This window comes from Falco peregrinus, chromosome 3, assembly GCF_023634155.1.
Source record: "Falco peregrinus isolate bFalPer1 chromosome 3, bFalPer1.pri, whole genome shotgun sequence".
NCBI lineage: Eukaryota > Metazoa > Chordata > Aves > Falconiformes > Falconidae > Falco > Falco peregrinus.
Window position 1 is genome coordinate 118,485,617 of NC_073723.1, and position 12,984 is coordinate 118,498,600.

Here is a 12,984-nt window from a genome sequence, read left to right on the forward strand (position 1 = left end):
GGACCTGTGTGTTCGGAAGGAACTTCTACGGCAAATTCTGGAATTGACTTTGAGGAGGGGGGTAATGACCTAACGGAATTCTGAATGTTTCTGTCTGGTTTTTATAGAGGATTATGGCTTTTGGGATTATGTTGCCTGGGCTCTCTCTAGCTCCTCAGTGCAACAGGAACTCTTTGTTGGGCTTCATGGAGCTCTGGACCATAGTCCAAATGTCAGATGCATCCCCGTGTCCATCACCACTTTTGTGTCTCTTAATGTTCTGCAATATGGGGTACGTTCTGCATCCACTTCCCCTGGGTCAGGCTGCTGCATGGGATGCTAGTTTTTAGCATGGGGCCTGTTCTCTGGGACATGGGAATTACATGAGGGAGGTTGGCCTCTAGGTATTGGCAGTGATCAAGAGGCAGGATGGTGAATGTGGCTGATGATCAGGATCCAGGATGCCAAATCTTCCCTGGGTACCATTTCAGTGATCAGTTCCCACAGATGTCACACCCAAATCGATAGAGCCCAGTGCAGCATGCGGATCTCCTGTATTTGTGGTTGTAGATCAAGTTTACATCTGCATGTTTCGGGGCAGACACCCCACCCCACCCCCCTGAGCTGCCTGCCACGCAGACCTGGTGTGGCTGTACCATGCGCTGCCGACAGGGATTGTTGCAGGCTCTGTGGCACATACTCAGATCTGAGGGTACCTCTCAAATGTCAGGGAGTCATCACAAGTGGTTTATTAACTAATGCTTAGCACGAGTAATTGAGGCAACTCTGTTTCGTGTAAATGGCACTCTCACCCACTCCCCACCCCTTTTAGCCCCTTCTGGCACTGGGGACAGCTCCTGGAAATTCACAGAAAAAACTTAATATGCTTGCTGAAATTATATTTTACTAGTAGGGCTTCTTGGACTGCAGTCAGGACAGCACCATTTGGCACGGGAGGCCAACACTGTAAGCAGTTTCTGAGTACTTATGTCATTTATTGAGAAGTATGTTGTTTAGCGTGAGCTTCAAATGAGTTTAAATAATTAAAATAAATGGCATGCATAAGTTGGGGGGGGATGGGGGACAAAAAGAGGCTGCAACACTTGTTCTCTTCATTTAAAAGCATAGTAACTAAATCTCATTTCAGATCTACCAGGAATGCAAATAGTGCAATTAATTGGCAGTAATTTAGAAGTCCTCCATTTCAAAAGCCCCAGGACATACAGATTGGAAACAATGAATCTCTTAATGTCAACAATGGTTCTGCACATGGACTAAGATGCAAACAAGTGCGAATAGGATTTTGCATATTTTCCCATGTTATTTATGGCTCGTCTTCACAAAGTGACAGCACATTATTGTATGTTGCATTAAAAATTCCTTCCCAAAGCTGATCGGATTGATTTCTCCCTTTTTCATTAATGCACAAAACAAGAAATTACTGTATTTTTTTTCTGTGCAAAGTGGGCCATGAATCTAGTAACTATTTAAGCCTTAGCGCAAACACTTGAAGCTCTCGGAGAACACAATAGCCTGAAAGAGGTCGCTTGTCAGGTCACAGATTTTTCTTTTTGGCTTGTTCACTGAATAACTGCAATTTCTCTGTCTCTTTTTTTTTATTATTTATTTCTGTTTGTACAGCCACCATTGTCCTTTGCAGTGTCTGTGATTTTCCATATTTGAATTGAGACCTCCATTCCCCAAATGACAAGTTCAAATAAAGTTAATGCCACACCCTGCAATTTTGGGGATGTGCTGTTTCAGTTCTCTGATAGATGGAAGGAACAGTGCCTTCTTGATTCCACAGTACCTTCTCCAGCAGTACAAAGTGCTTTTGAGCATGCATGGATTGCACAGTGCGATGCTTAACAGGAGATACAGAACGATATTTCAGTAGCCAAAACTTAAGCATAGATGTGGCAGTTGGTGTGTTATCAAATCTGCTTAAATGTGAATATGTGTGTGAAATACTGTGATTGAGATACAGCCCAGGTACAAGGCCCTGTGTGACTTTGGGCGAGTCACTTGCCTTGTTAGCAAAATGAAGCAGCACCAGCCTTTTTGCTTCTGTAGTTTGCAAGCTGGTTGGGACTGAGACTTGCCTGGTTACGTGCACGCAGTGTGCAGTGGCGTCCTGGAGTTGTTCATATTCCTTTGGAGCTGCTCTGTTACAAGTAACAGTGGTAGCTGAATTGGCCAAAGGGCTTGTAAGAGACTGTTCCTTTGATGTTTAGAGTAGGAGCTTGGTCTATGCAAGATACTTTCCTATGAAGCAGGTAAGGAGCCCGTGCAAGTCAGCGCAGTTAATGTTCTTTCTTTGCGTTGGCAAAAGCAGAATCTGCCCACGCTGTTGGGTAGCATTCAGAGATCTGCATAGACTCTACCACATTCTGTGACATTTGCAAAAGACTTTATTGTTTGCACCTCTGAGCATTTAGGCCTATAAATATTTATTAACCTTCTTTCAGACATGTACCACAGCTAAGGCAGAAATGACCTTCCCTATGGCTATGACTGGGGAAGAGGGGAAACCCCTTCCATGAAAGAGCTGTAAAGGCACAGATTCACAGCCCCTGACACTTTAGCAACATGCTGTGGAGCAGAAGAGAGCTAGAGGAAACAGCAAGGGTCACAAAATGAGAGATGAGGGGTTGCTGAGAGCAGGAATAGTTCTGAGCTCAGATGGCAGCACACCCAGGCTGAAACTCACTTGCAGAGTTCTGCCACTTCAGGGCTGCGTGGGCTTTGAATTGCTTTCCAGTGCCTCTTCATTAAGGTGGATTGTCTTTGCAGCCTTTAGAGAGCGGGAGAAACTCTATTCACTTCACCTTTATAAGAATTGTATTAGCCAGCTGCTGGTACTAATGGAGTTGTTTCTTTAGTTTCAGCTACATCGTTTTAACACTAAAAGACCTTTTTTTTTTAAACCTCCTGGACGTCTGCGCAGCATTATTTCCTTTGTCTGAAGTAAGCAGTTATTGACGTTAAAATGTAAGTTGGGCAGATGTGGGGGCACGTGGGCTATCAAGACTGGGTGGTCCAGGCACCATGCAAAGCACGTGCATGAGAAATTATGTCCTGGCCACTGGCACTGAGGCATGTAGGAGGCGGCAAGGGAGTCTAGCTGCACAAAGGAACTGTTTAAACGTGACCTGAGAGGATCCGAATGAGTCAGTGAATTGACCAGGGGATGTGGTGGACAGGGCAGAAGAAATGTTCTTAATTTGTAGAGAAAAGAGAAATTAACCCAGGTGTCTGGAGGGAAATGTTTATTAACTTCTCAGCATAGCAGTCAGCATCCTTCCATCTGGCGTGTCCCGAGTTAAAACATCAGGGCCTGGGGGGGCACATGTGCCAAATTAAACTAAAAGAAGTGTCCTCCTTTGCTTTAGAGTAGCAAAGATAGTGCAGAATGAGATAGAGAGGAAACAGGAAGCTGCCTCACAAGGCAACTATTGATTATTTAATGAGCTGATAAATAACAGGCTACAGCATAATTGCACATTTGAGCTTCTTCGGCCTGAGCCGGCCACTCTTTCTCAAAGCAGGCACAGGACTGCAGCCACGGGCTGAGCGAACGGGTTGTGTGCAACCCCCAGTCACCCAGCCGGAGGCCGTTCCCAGGAGAGCCCCTTCGTATCTGTCACGCTGCATCAGAAGGTCACCCGTCCCAGGGCATGAAAACCAAAACCCCATTGAGCTGTTGTCTTTAACAGGTTTCAGTAGAAATAGCCATTTCTCAACCCTACATTGAACTCTGGGTCTGTTTCTGTTGACAGTATTTCTAGGCCTTTATAGTGACATATTTATTCGCCTCTCCCTGTTCTGGCTGTTACCTGAACCGTACTCTGTGCTCCAGGGTTTCTGCGCACCAGTTTCAATGGCGCTAAATCATGGGGCCCCAGTTCTATCTTCAGAACATCTCCCACATTGCCCGCTAATGTGGTACATAAGCAGGAGCTTGGGAGTAATACTGCTTTAGAAATCCTAGAGACGTGAAGAGAGTAGACCGTAGAGCTGAGGTTGTTGAAATGGCCTCGTTATTGCTATGACTAGGGTTGCGTTACCAGGGGTACAGTCATATGTCTGTGTGATGTTCATGTTCTGTCCCTTTAACCAGAGCACTGCAGTTCTAAACGCTCATCGTCGGTGGTTTGTCCTCACCTGAATTGTGGCTGCAAAGGCTGAAGTCAGACCTGAGACAGCGAGAGGAGGATTATGTTGAAAATGGACCTGATGAAAGTGCATCTGTCTTTGGTGACACTGAGGCAGTGGCCAGTAACTCTCATGTACCATCCAGTATGGTTTTGTACTGCTTGGGAGTACCCCCTTGAACAGTTTTCCTGCTGTTGATTATTTGAACACTGGCCTTTAGTTGAAGGGTAGGAAATAAATAGAATTGGAAAAAAAGAGAAGGGGAAAAAAAAGTAGGAATCTAAGCAGATATAGACAACACATAGCTAATGGAGATTGCAGAAACATTTTGATGTTCATATGCTAATTGCATCCCACTTCCTTACAAACTGAAATCACTTCATTGTTTTTGTGCTGTGTTTTTTGAAAAGATTTCGTTGGCGCTTCCTTAATTAGGCAGATACAGAGAATGAAAGAGGTATGTTATGGATGGAAATTTCTTCTGTGTGCTTCATGTTAATTCTTCTTTGATTTCGTCTTAGCAATTTTGTTCACTTTACAGGCAGAAACCAAAACTGGTTTAATTGAGAGACTAGTTTCAAACAGACATCCTAGAGACAAGCTGTGCTCCTTCTGTTGTGTGCCTGAACTGGTCAGGCAGTCTGTGTGGGTATCGTGATGTTCTTGAGCTGTTGTTCTCCCTCCTGGGATGCAGTGGGGTGTCTCTTTCCCTGAGAAGAGCTTAAGGGAGATGCCCTGGCAAACCCAAGACCTCTGGGAGATGATGCATGCCCTGTCGAAGTATTCTCCAGGCGTTGCTGCTGGAGATGTTGCATCACAGCAGTGTAGAGCGCAAGCCAGGCTTATGATTTATTGGCATAATCCATGTGTGGTTTGGTTTTATGAAGGCTGCTGGAGCCCTGAGAGCTGCTGCAAGAACTGGTGTGACTACGTGTATACTGGAAGGAGTCCTTAGCACCATTAATTACGATGTCTGTAGGCTCTTTCTCAATTATTTGCATATGGAGAGAGCCTGTGGGCAGCAGAGGAACTCGGCAGCAACATAAAAAAAGCCTTTTCTTTTCTCTTCTAAGTGTGGTGCTGCAATAAAAAAAAAGTTTGTAATAAATGAGAGGAGAAGGAAATGAGGTTGTTTCCAGGGAAGGGTGCTTGTCTTTTGAGGTGGTTTCTATTTTGTCAGTCTTGGTTTTATTTATTTCTTTGGCTGTTAGGGGGAGACAATTCAAACGAGCTGTAGAATGCATGAAGTATAGCTTGGTAAAGGTGGTTTACCTGGAATATGAGTAGACCTAAACCTCTAGTAGGGGCATGACAGGAACCCCAGTACTTCCAAAATTGTAGCAAGGTTTGAACTGCCTCCCTGCTACAGCTCTCACTGTTCTCTACCATTTGTAGCATCAGCTGATGAAACTGAAAGGACAAGTCTGTATTTCTTGCCCATACAGTAACAAATGTGTAAGATGTTTGGAATCTCATAAAATTTCCGGACCAAAATGTTTTCATAGTAAGTTGCTACGGTTTCTGAAATTAGCCTGCCTTGAGGGTGTATTCATATCAGAACACCTTTTTTTCCTAATTTTAGCACATGCATCTTGGGAAATGATGCCACAGAGTGTGTAGGAGTCTGAGAATTTTAGGGCCAGAATGAACTACAAGATCGTCTCATCTGACAGCTAGCATAATGCAGCATTCAGCAATTACTGCATCAGGATGGTGTCTGCTGCCCCATCCAGTAAATCTCTCGCTGATGCAGGCAGTGATTGAGAGACTTCATGTGAGGGCAAGTCAGCCGCGCTCCTAGCTGAGTTGTTTCCAGTAGTTAACCACTCCTCACTCTTTTCCAAAGGCTTTGGGACGCAGTTATCTGTTGGGAACAAATTGTAGTAGTTTTTGCTGTGTAATGGACAGGTAGAAAAGTGACAAGAAATCCAGAGGAAACTTATTATTTGAAATAATAGCCGTATGATGAGTTTAGTTGCAACTCCTGGTTCAGGTTGATAGTCTGTGGTGAATCTCATCTTTTCATCACCCTTGAAAGATTCTGTTGTTCCCATATGGAAACAATGCTTTTGAGTATGACAAATCACATCCCACTCAACGAAGTCAAAGCCTTCATATTCATTAGCTTCCTGCTTGTTTCACTACTTTTGATGCACCTGGCTTCCACCTCCACTCCTGCTAACACACTCTGCGTTTTCCCTTGTCAAACCACGTTTTTTTGGAGTCATCAAAGACAGGCGTTGCCGTGTTTAAAGAACATAAACTTTTAATTTGATAGCATTATGATCAGCTGAAGACAGGTTCCTTTTGTTCGTGTTTCTTTGCTTAGACTCTTGCCAAGACAAATTGAAATGTAAAAATAGCTGTCCTTGTTTAAGCAATTATATTTAATAAGGCTTGGAGGGAAGTGTGTTCTAGGAAATACAAGAGGATGAGAACTGAAGGACTCTTGTGACTTTTGTCCTGGCTTTGTTGCTGATTTGTTGCTTGGCTCTGGCTCAATGGCAGAAGCAAGGAATTTGTCACTGGTCTGTACTTGTGTGTGCACCTATGCTCTGTGTGTGAGCCCTTCCAGCCCAGTGAAGACCCTGAAGATCAGTTGGTATCTCCAGTGACACTCCCAGACTCTGAGCACGTAGCAAAGAGAGCTGAACTGTTAGTTTAGAAATAGGTGGTTTATTAAGTTCTATGTAAGTTGCAGAGACAACAGCTTTTAATTTTAACAGGTTGTGCTTGGATGGAACAAGTGGCAGCAGCAGGTCTGAATGCTTTGGTCCTCTAGCTGCTGTAGCTGGGTAACTGAAGGTCTCTTCATCCTGCTCTCATCTGTATCACTAAGACTGTAACGTCCAGAGGACCAGGATTGTCACTGGAAGCCTGTACGAAGTGTAGCAGGACCTGATTTCTGTTGCAGTTTCTAGTCATTACTGTAATACACGTAATGGGAGGGGGTCTGGCACCATCTGAGGGAGACCACTAGTACACAGCCGTAGGGGAGAGTCAGATCTTGGCAGGGGCTTTCAGGGCCTCGTGGGTAAAGAACATCCTACGAAATAAATAAAAGCACTCGTGGTCTCGTTCCTTATGGTCCTGAGACTTCTCAGCGGTGTTTCAGATCAAGTCCTCAGTTACTTCAGAAGCTTCTCCAGCGCTTAACGTTCTACAAAATTGTATGCATGTTCCTTTAGATGATGTGAAGAAAGTGACTGCTCTCTGTGACTTGTGCAGGCGAAAAACAAGCCATTTCCATTTCCACAGTTTAACAGCTCAACTAAAGCAACAGCAGTGACTCTATCAACAACAGGTGCACACAAACAGCACGGCCACTTTGACTGTGGAAACTGATCAATTCAAATTGATTCTCCCAAAACCATGGCAAACAAACCCCCCCCACATCTTCTAGGCTCTCTGCACAAAGCTTGTTGTAGTGTCATGTGAAATATTTATACCAAATTCATTTGGAAGCTGTAACTTGCATTATGCATAAATGAGTTCAATGAACCCTTTTGAGCAGGGAAGTGCTTTGCTATGTTTGGTGTTCTGGGGGTTGAGTATGCACCCCCTCCTTTATTCTGTCTGTCCAGGAACAAGTTGCATTTCAGGGAATGGTGGTTTAAATTTTTTATTTCTTGCCTGTTTGGGAAGTCTGTGTCATTTTGGCTTTAGTTTTCTATGTGTTTTTTCAGCCTGGTAAATGTATTTTTTTCCTCTCTTTTATTAAAAGAGAGGAAAACTAATATTCCATTTAAAGTCTTGAACTGGGCAGTCAGGTTTTGAATTTCTGGCTTCTTTGCCGTGGAATCCCTGGGCTTCCTTGGGCACATCTAGCTGCTTACTGAAACTCAGCTGAATTTCATTATCAGCAGATGTGAACATCTTCTAGAGTTCAATTAAATTATACTCACTCTACCTCCTGTAGATGAAAACTGTTGTTGTTCTTATTTTATAGTTAGAGGAACCAAGAGGCTTAAGGGCCCACCTACACAAGGCTATGGAAGTACCCGTACCGCAAAGGTGAAGGTTCCTGTGCCGGCTTCAGTCTTGCTGACACAGGTGATAAGGCTCTGCCGGGTGTTGTTTGGTCTAAATTTATTGAATAAGAGGTGAGACTTGCTACTGATTCTTAAATTATTATAGGTTGCCTTTTTTTGTGGTTGCTACATTGCATTCTCTGCTGCTGAGCTGGCTGAGCTACTGTGGGATGACAGACCAGTGGTGTCCAGATCTGCAAGGCTGCTCCAGTCTAACCAGGACACTGGCTTTTGCTTGATTAGGTGTCATTAAGTTGTGATTGCTGCAGTGGGAAGATTAGGGGAAATGAGACGGACCTGTAAGAAACCAGGTTGTGTTTTTCCTCTGCTTATGGGAACAGCTTGCTCTGAGTGCAAGTCTCCTGCCAGCCCCAGATGTGCAGCTGAGTAATTTGGTGAGTGCTAGCTGTCCTCTGTGATGCTTAATCGTTTTCAGGGATGCAAACCTTTCCTTAAGGCTACTGCTGCTTTCTGGAAAAGTCTGTTTTGTGGGTTTTTTTTGTTGTTGTTGTTATGAGTCCTTTACTGCCCTGGTTCACCCTTTAGGAAACCTTTTTAAATTGCACAACATAATGAGCTGATTCACTGGTGGAATTTCTTTCCTTTCAGTGAAAGGGCTTGCCTCCTTCAAGGAGGAAAATTAGGTTGCACCTAAAATGGCCTTTTGCTACATATCCCAAAACATCCTTGTGGTGAGAGGATGTTGCTGCAGTGACAAATACGCTACTTTCATGACTTTAATAATTAAAAATGCACTTTGAAAAAATCCTTCTGCATACGCTATAGAAGGGTCTGTTGCATTTATTCTAGCCTTTCATGGATCCTTAAGGTTTTATGGGCACTTTAAAGCAGAAATAAAGATCGGGTTTATATTCAAAAAACAGATGTCTTTCAAACAGCCATCCTATTCCACACAACTGTAGCTATTTTCTCTTTAAGATGTTGCATCTGGACCACAGTCTTTTGCCTTTTGTTTTCTAGAGATGCGCAGGTTTAGGGCAGAAGAAGTATCACTAAAGATCCAAGTGGCTCCTCAGCTGGCCCTGTGTGCTCGTTGCCACTGCCACACGCTGTGGCCCAGGCTGTGGGAGTCTGCACTGTAGAAAGACAGCCTGAGCCTGAAAGTGGTCACTCAGGCAGCGTGTCCACCTGCCCCCAATGTTCGGAACTGGACAGCTCCATCTTTGAGAGTCTCACGGTGTTTCTGCCTTCCCAGACTTAAGGTACACAAAAGCATTCATGGACATCTTTCTTGTAAAGATGGACTTAGCGTGAAGCAGAATGCTTCAGAGAGGTCCACCCTCATCTTCCTCCCCATGTTCAGCTAAAATATATCTAGCTGACATGTGCTTGTCTAGCTCAGAAGCAGGTTAAATTCTAATCTACTTTTGAACCTAAAATATGCATGTGACAAGTATCCCTTTGCTTCTGTTTTCCGTCTGTAAAATGAGGATAATACTGTTCTGTTCCCAATGGCAGCTCCTAATGAAGCTCGCAGGTCCTGCAAAGTATCCAGATCAGTATGGTTTTGTTTCTGAAATTATCTTGGTGCTGCAGTGAAAAGAGGTAACTATGAGTATTGAAGTAGCAGACACTATGTAGCTTTGTCTTTAACTGCTTGATCAGACTGCAGAATATCAAAGCATAAGAAAAGCCGATGAATTAAAAGGGAAGTTGTGTTCTACAGAGTCATTATAGCAGAACAATGTATATATGGTTATTTATTTTTGAGATTCACCCAAGAAATCTCCCAGAGAAATAGAATGGATGCATCTGGTCTGGAGTATATATTTGCTTTCATTATTACTTTTTGGCAGAAAATGTCTTCGAAAAGAAATAAAGGAAGATATTAGATGAGAAGAATCGGTGATTTTTAGGATCTGCTTTCCTTCCACCTTGTTTTTTGTATTTGTGTGCTATCTTGTTTTGTGAGCTCTGCTTCGTTCATAATGAAGTTTCTTCAAGTTTGGCAGCTGAGGGCAGTCAGTAACCCAGCAGCCGCAGTATAAAGGCGCTGTGATGAATGGTTTAGGAAAACACGAGGGAAGCAAAGTACTGATTTGACTAATGGGGTAGGTTTGACAAAGAAGTCATTTTGGTTTTGCTGCTTTCCCTTTACCATGAGCAGGTTTGGTGCGAGGCGTTTCCAGTCGTGCAGTCAACCAGTGTGGGACCCTGGCTCTGCCGTTGCCATTGTGCAGCTGTGAGCCACAATGCTCTTCCCACCTTCTGCTTCTTCATCCTGCTCTTCCCGTCCAGTTCTTTTTCCATGCGCTTTGAACTGATTTTCAAGCACAGGGCATGTATTTATGGGGCTCCCCCATGAAACTGATTCTGCCATTTGACTTCCAAAGTAGAATGGAAAAATCCCTACAGCCCAGTACAGCAGGAGTGGGAGTGCAGACAGGACAGTAAACTGAATTTCCAGAGGAATCCAATATAAATCAAGCAAGTAGTGAAAATGGAGGAGCAATGAAAAGAGACTTCTTTATCACCAGAAACCCTAAGTTCGTTTTCAGCAACTGCATTGGGAATAAGGAACACAATGTGCTATACTGTAGTCTCTGAAGAAAAGAACATGGATGAAATCCCTCCTGAGCGAAATAATGAGGTTAATAAGGATAGCTGTGCCTCCCCAATTAGGGAACATGGGAGGCCAGCATATTACTGTCTTGGCAGAAGACGCTAGGATGTCCAGCTGGGTCTGATGGTTTTAGAATTTATAATAAGCAAGCAGATCAAAATGTGCCTGTGTAGTAAATAAAATACATGCCAATGCATGGAGGGGGGGTTGCAGGCAAACTGTTGTGTGCAGAGTTACATGCTGAAGGAACACATTCCCTAAAAGAGGAGAACGCTGCGTTCTACAGCTGTGGGGTTTGAGCTTCTCCAGTAACTTTGGATGATCATCTCAACACCTCTGGGTGGTAAGGACCATTTACCAAGGCAGTTTGATAAGTGGTATAATTTGATGAAATGTTATTGTTTTGTTCTCAAAAAAAGCATCATGAGATTTGGGCTACAGCTGCAGTGTGAGGCAGCAGTGTGCGAGAAGCTTGGATTCAGGGTCGGTCTTTAAATTACACCAACTGTACATACATTTGACCTGCAGTGCAGTCAAGCCTGGGCAAAAGATGTTTTCTTCCCACATCTGCCAGATCGTGCAGTTGTGTAGCACCACTGGCTTCTTCCCCTGCTCACAACTGTGTCAGGTCCTGAACCTCAGGAAGAGCTGAAATGGGAGAACAGTAAACAGAGAGAGAAGAGACGGAGGATTTGGCTAGTGAAATTTCTGGGTGAGCATGGACTCGAACAAGGCTTTGAAGTTAGTCTTTTCAATGCCCCTCTGAGGGGCAAGAACAGGTCTTCTGCCTTGCTGGGTATTTGTTGGGACCGTAGCCTCGGAGCAGAGGCTTGCTCTGTATTTGTGAAGGCAAAGGTGTTTGCCTACTGCACTCAGGATGCCTGAAGTCAAAAAGCACTTGTGCTTGAGGGAAGAATGAACTGTGCAGATATCTTGAGTGACTACAGAAAAGGGACAAGTCAAGCGGAAACAGTAGACACGTAAGAAGGAGGGAGAAAGCATCTTTACTGTTCTTTGTGACAAGGGGAATAGTGTGTTCTGTCCTTGCTCAAATTAGGTGTATTTTTTTGTTTTAATATTCACTAACATATTTGAAGCTAATGTTGCTTTGCAAAAATTGAGTGTTATGTGCCACTGCTGATTTCAGTCAGAACGGAGTAGGGAGAAGGTTTATTTTTAAAACATCCAACAGGATTTGATAGTGAGAGCTTTGTATTTATTTCACCTGAAGAGGAGCGGCAGAATGAGAAGGCATGACTTAGTGGAGAGCTGAGCTGACTTTGCTTTCCCTGAAGTTCAAAATGGAGGTTCTGTTACTACTGTACTGTCTACAGGATAGAAAGGCTCCAGCTGTGCTAATTACCTGCTTTTTCCATTAAGAAATTACTTCACCACTGAAAAGTCATGTCTGGTTTGAATATTTTTGAGAAACATGAAAAGGCTTCAAGTGAAAGCAGTTTATTATTCCTATCATCCTGCTGGAAGGGGACCCTTTGAGGGGGGGTGCTGGTTGGGTCCTTCTGGGGCTGCGCTCCGCAGGGGGTGACAGTGGCACAGCCCCATCTCCTGTAGCCTTGGCGGTCCCCACAGCGGAGCCACCATGTGCCATCCTAACACTGACCATCATCGCTGTCCCTTACCAAACTTTAGAAGCACTCCAGCCTCCATTCGTGATGCACTTTAATGGTGATGGACGTATTAAAAATATTACTGTAGCTTCTTCAAAATGTATGTGTGATGGATGTGTATATCCTTCAAATGTAAGTAGCTTTGTACCTCAGTTCTCTGCCACAATCTCTATGCTAGATGCGTGGAAGAAAAAAGCAATATAGCCAAAAGCTACAATCATTTACTGCAGATATTTCCTCTTCTTTCTTGCACTTCTGATATATCAGATTACCTTATCGGAGCCACTGGTTGAATTATAATATTGTTTATTACAGCCTATCAATCAGATTCCATCATGTGCAATCCCTATTACTGATAATGTGCTTTTACTTCAGCAAACGCTATAAAAGAGGGGAGAAAATAAAGGAGGGAGAATGGCTTTTGGCAGGGGGGAGGGTGTCATCAAGAGGTTTGTCGAAAACTTGACAGAAACAGAGTATTTTGCAGTCTGCAGGAACTGTCTAGATATTTGAGGGGGGGGAAAACCCACCAAAAAAATCTGCTCTTCAAAAGACAGATGATAAAATTATTTCATCTCCTTGGGTTGCTTTCATAAATATTGTTGCC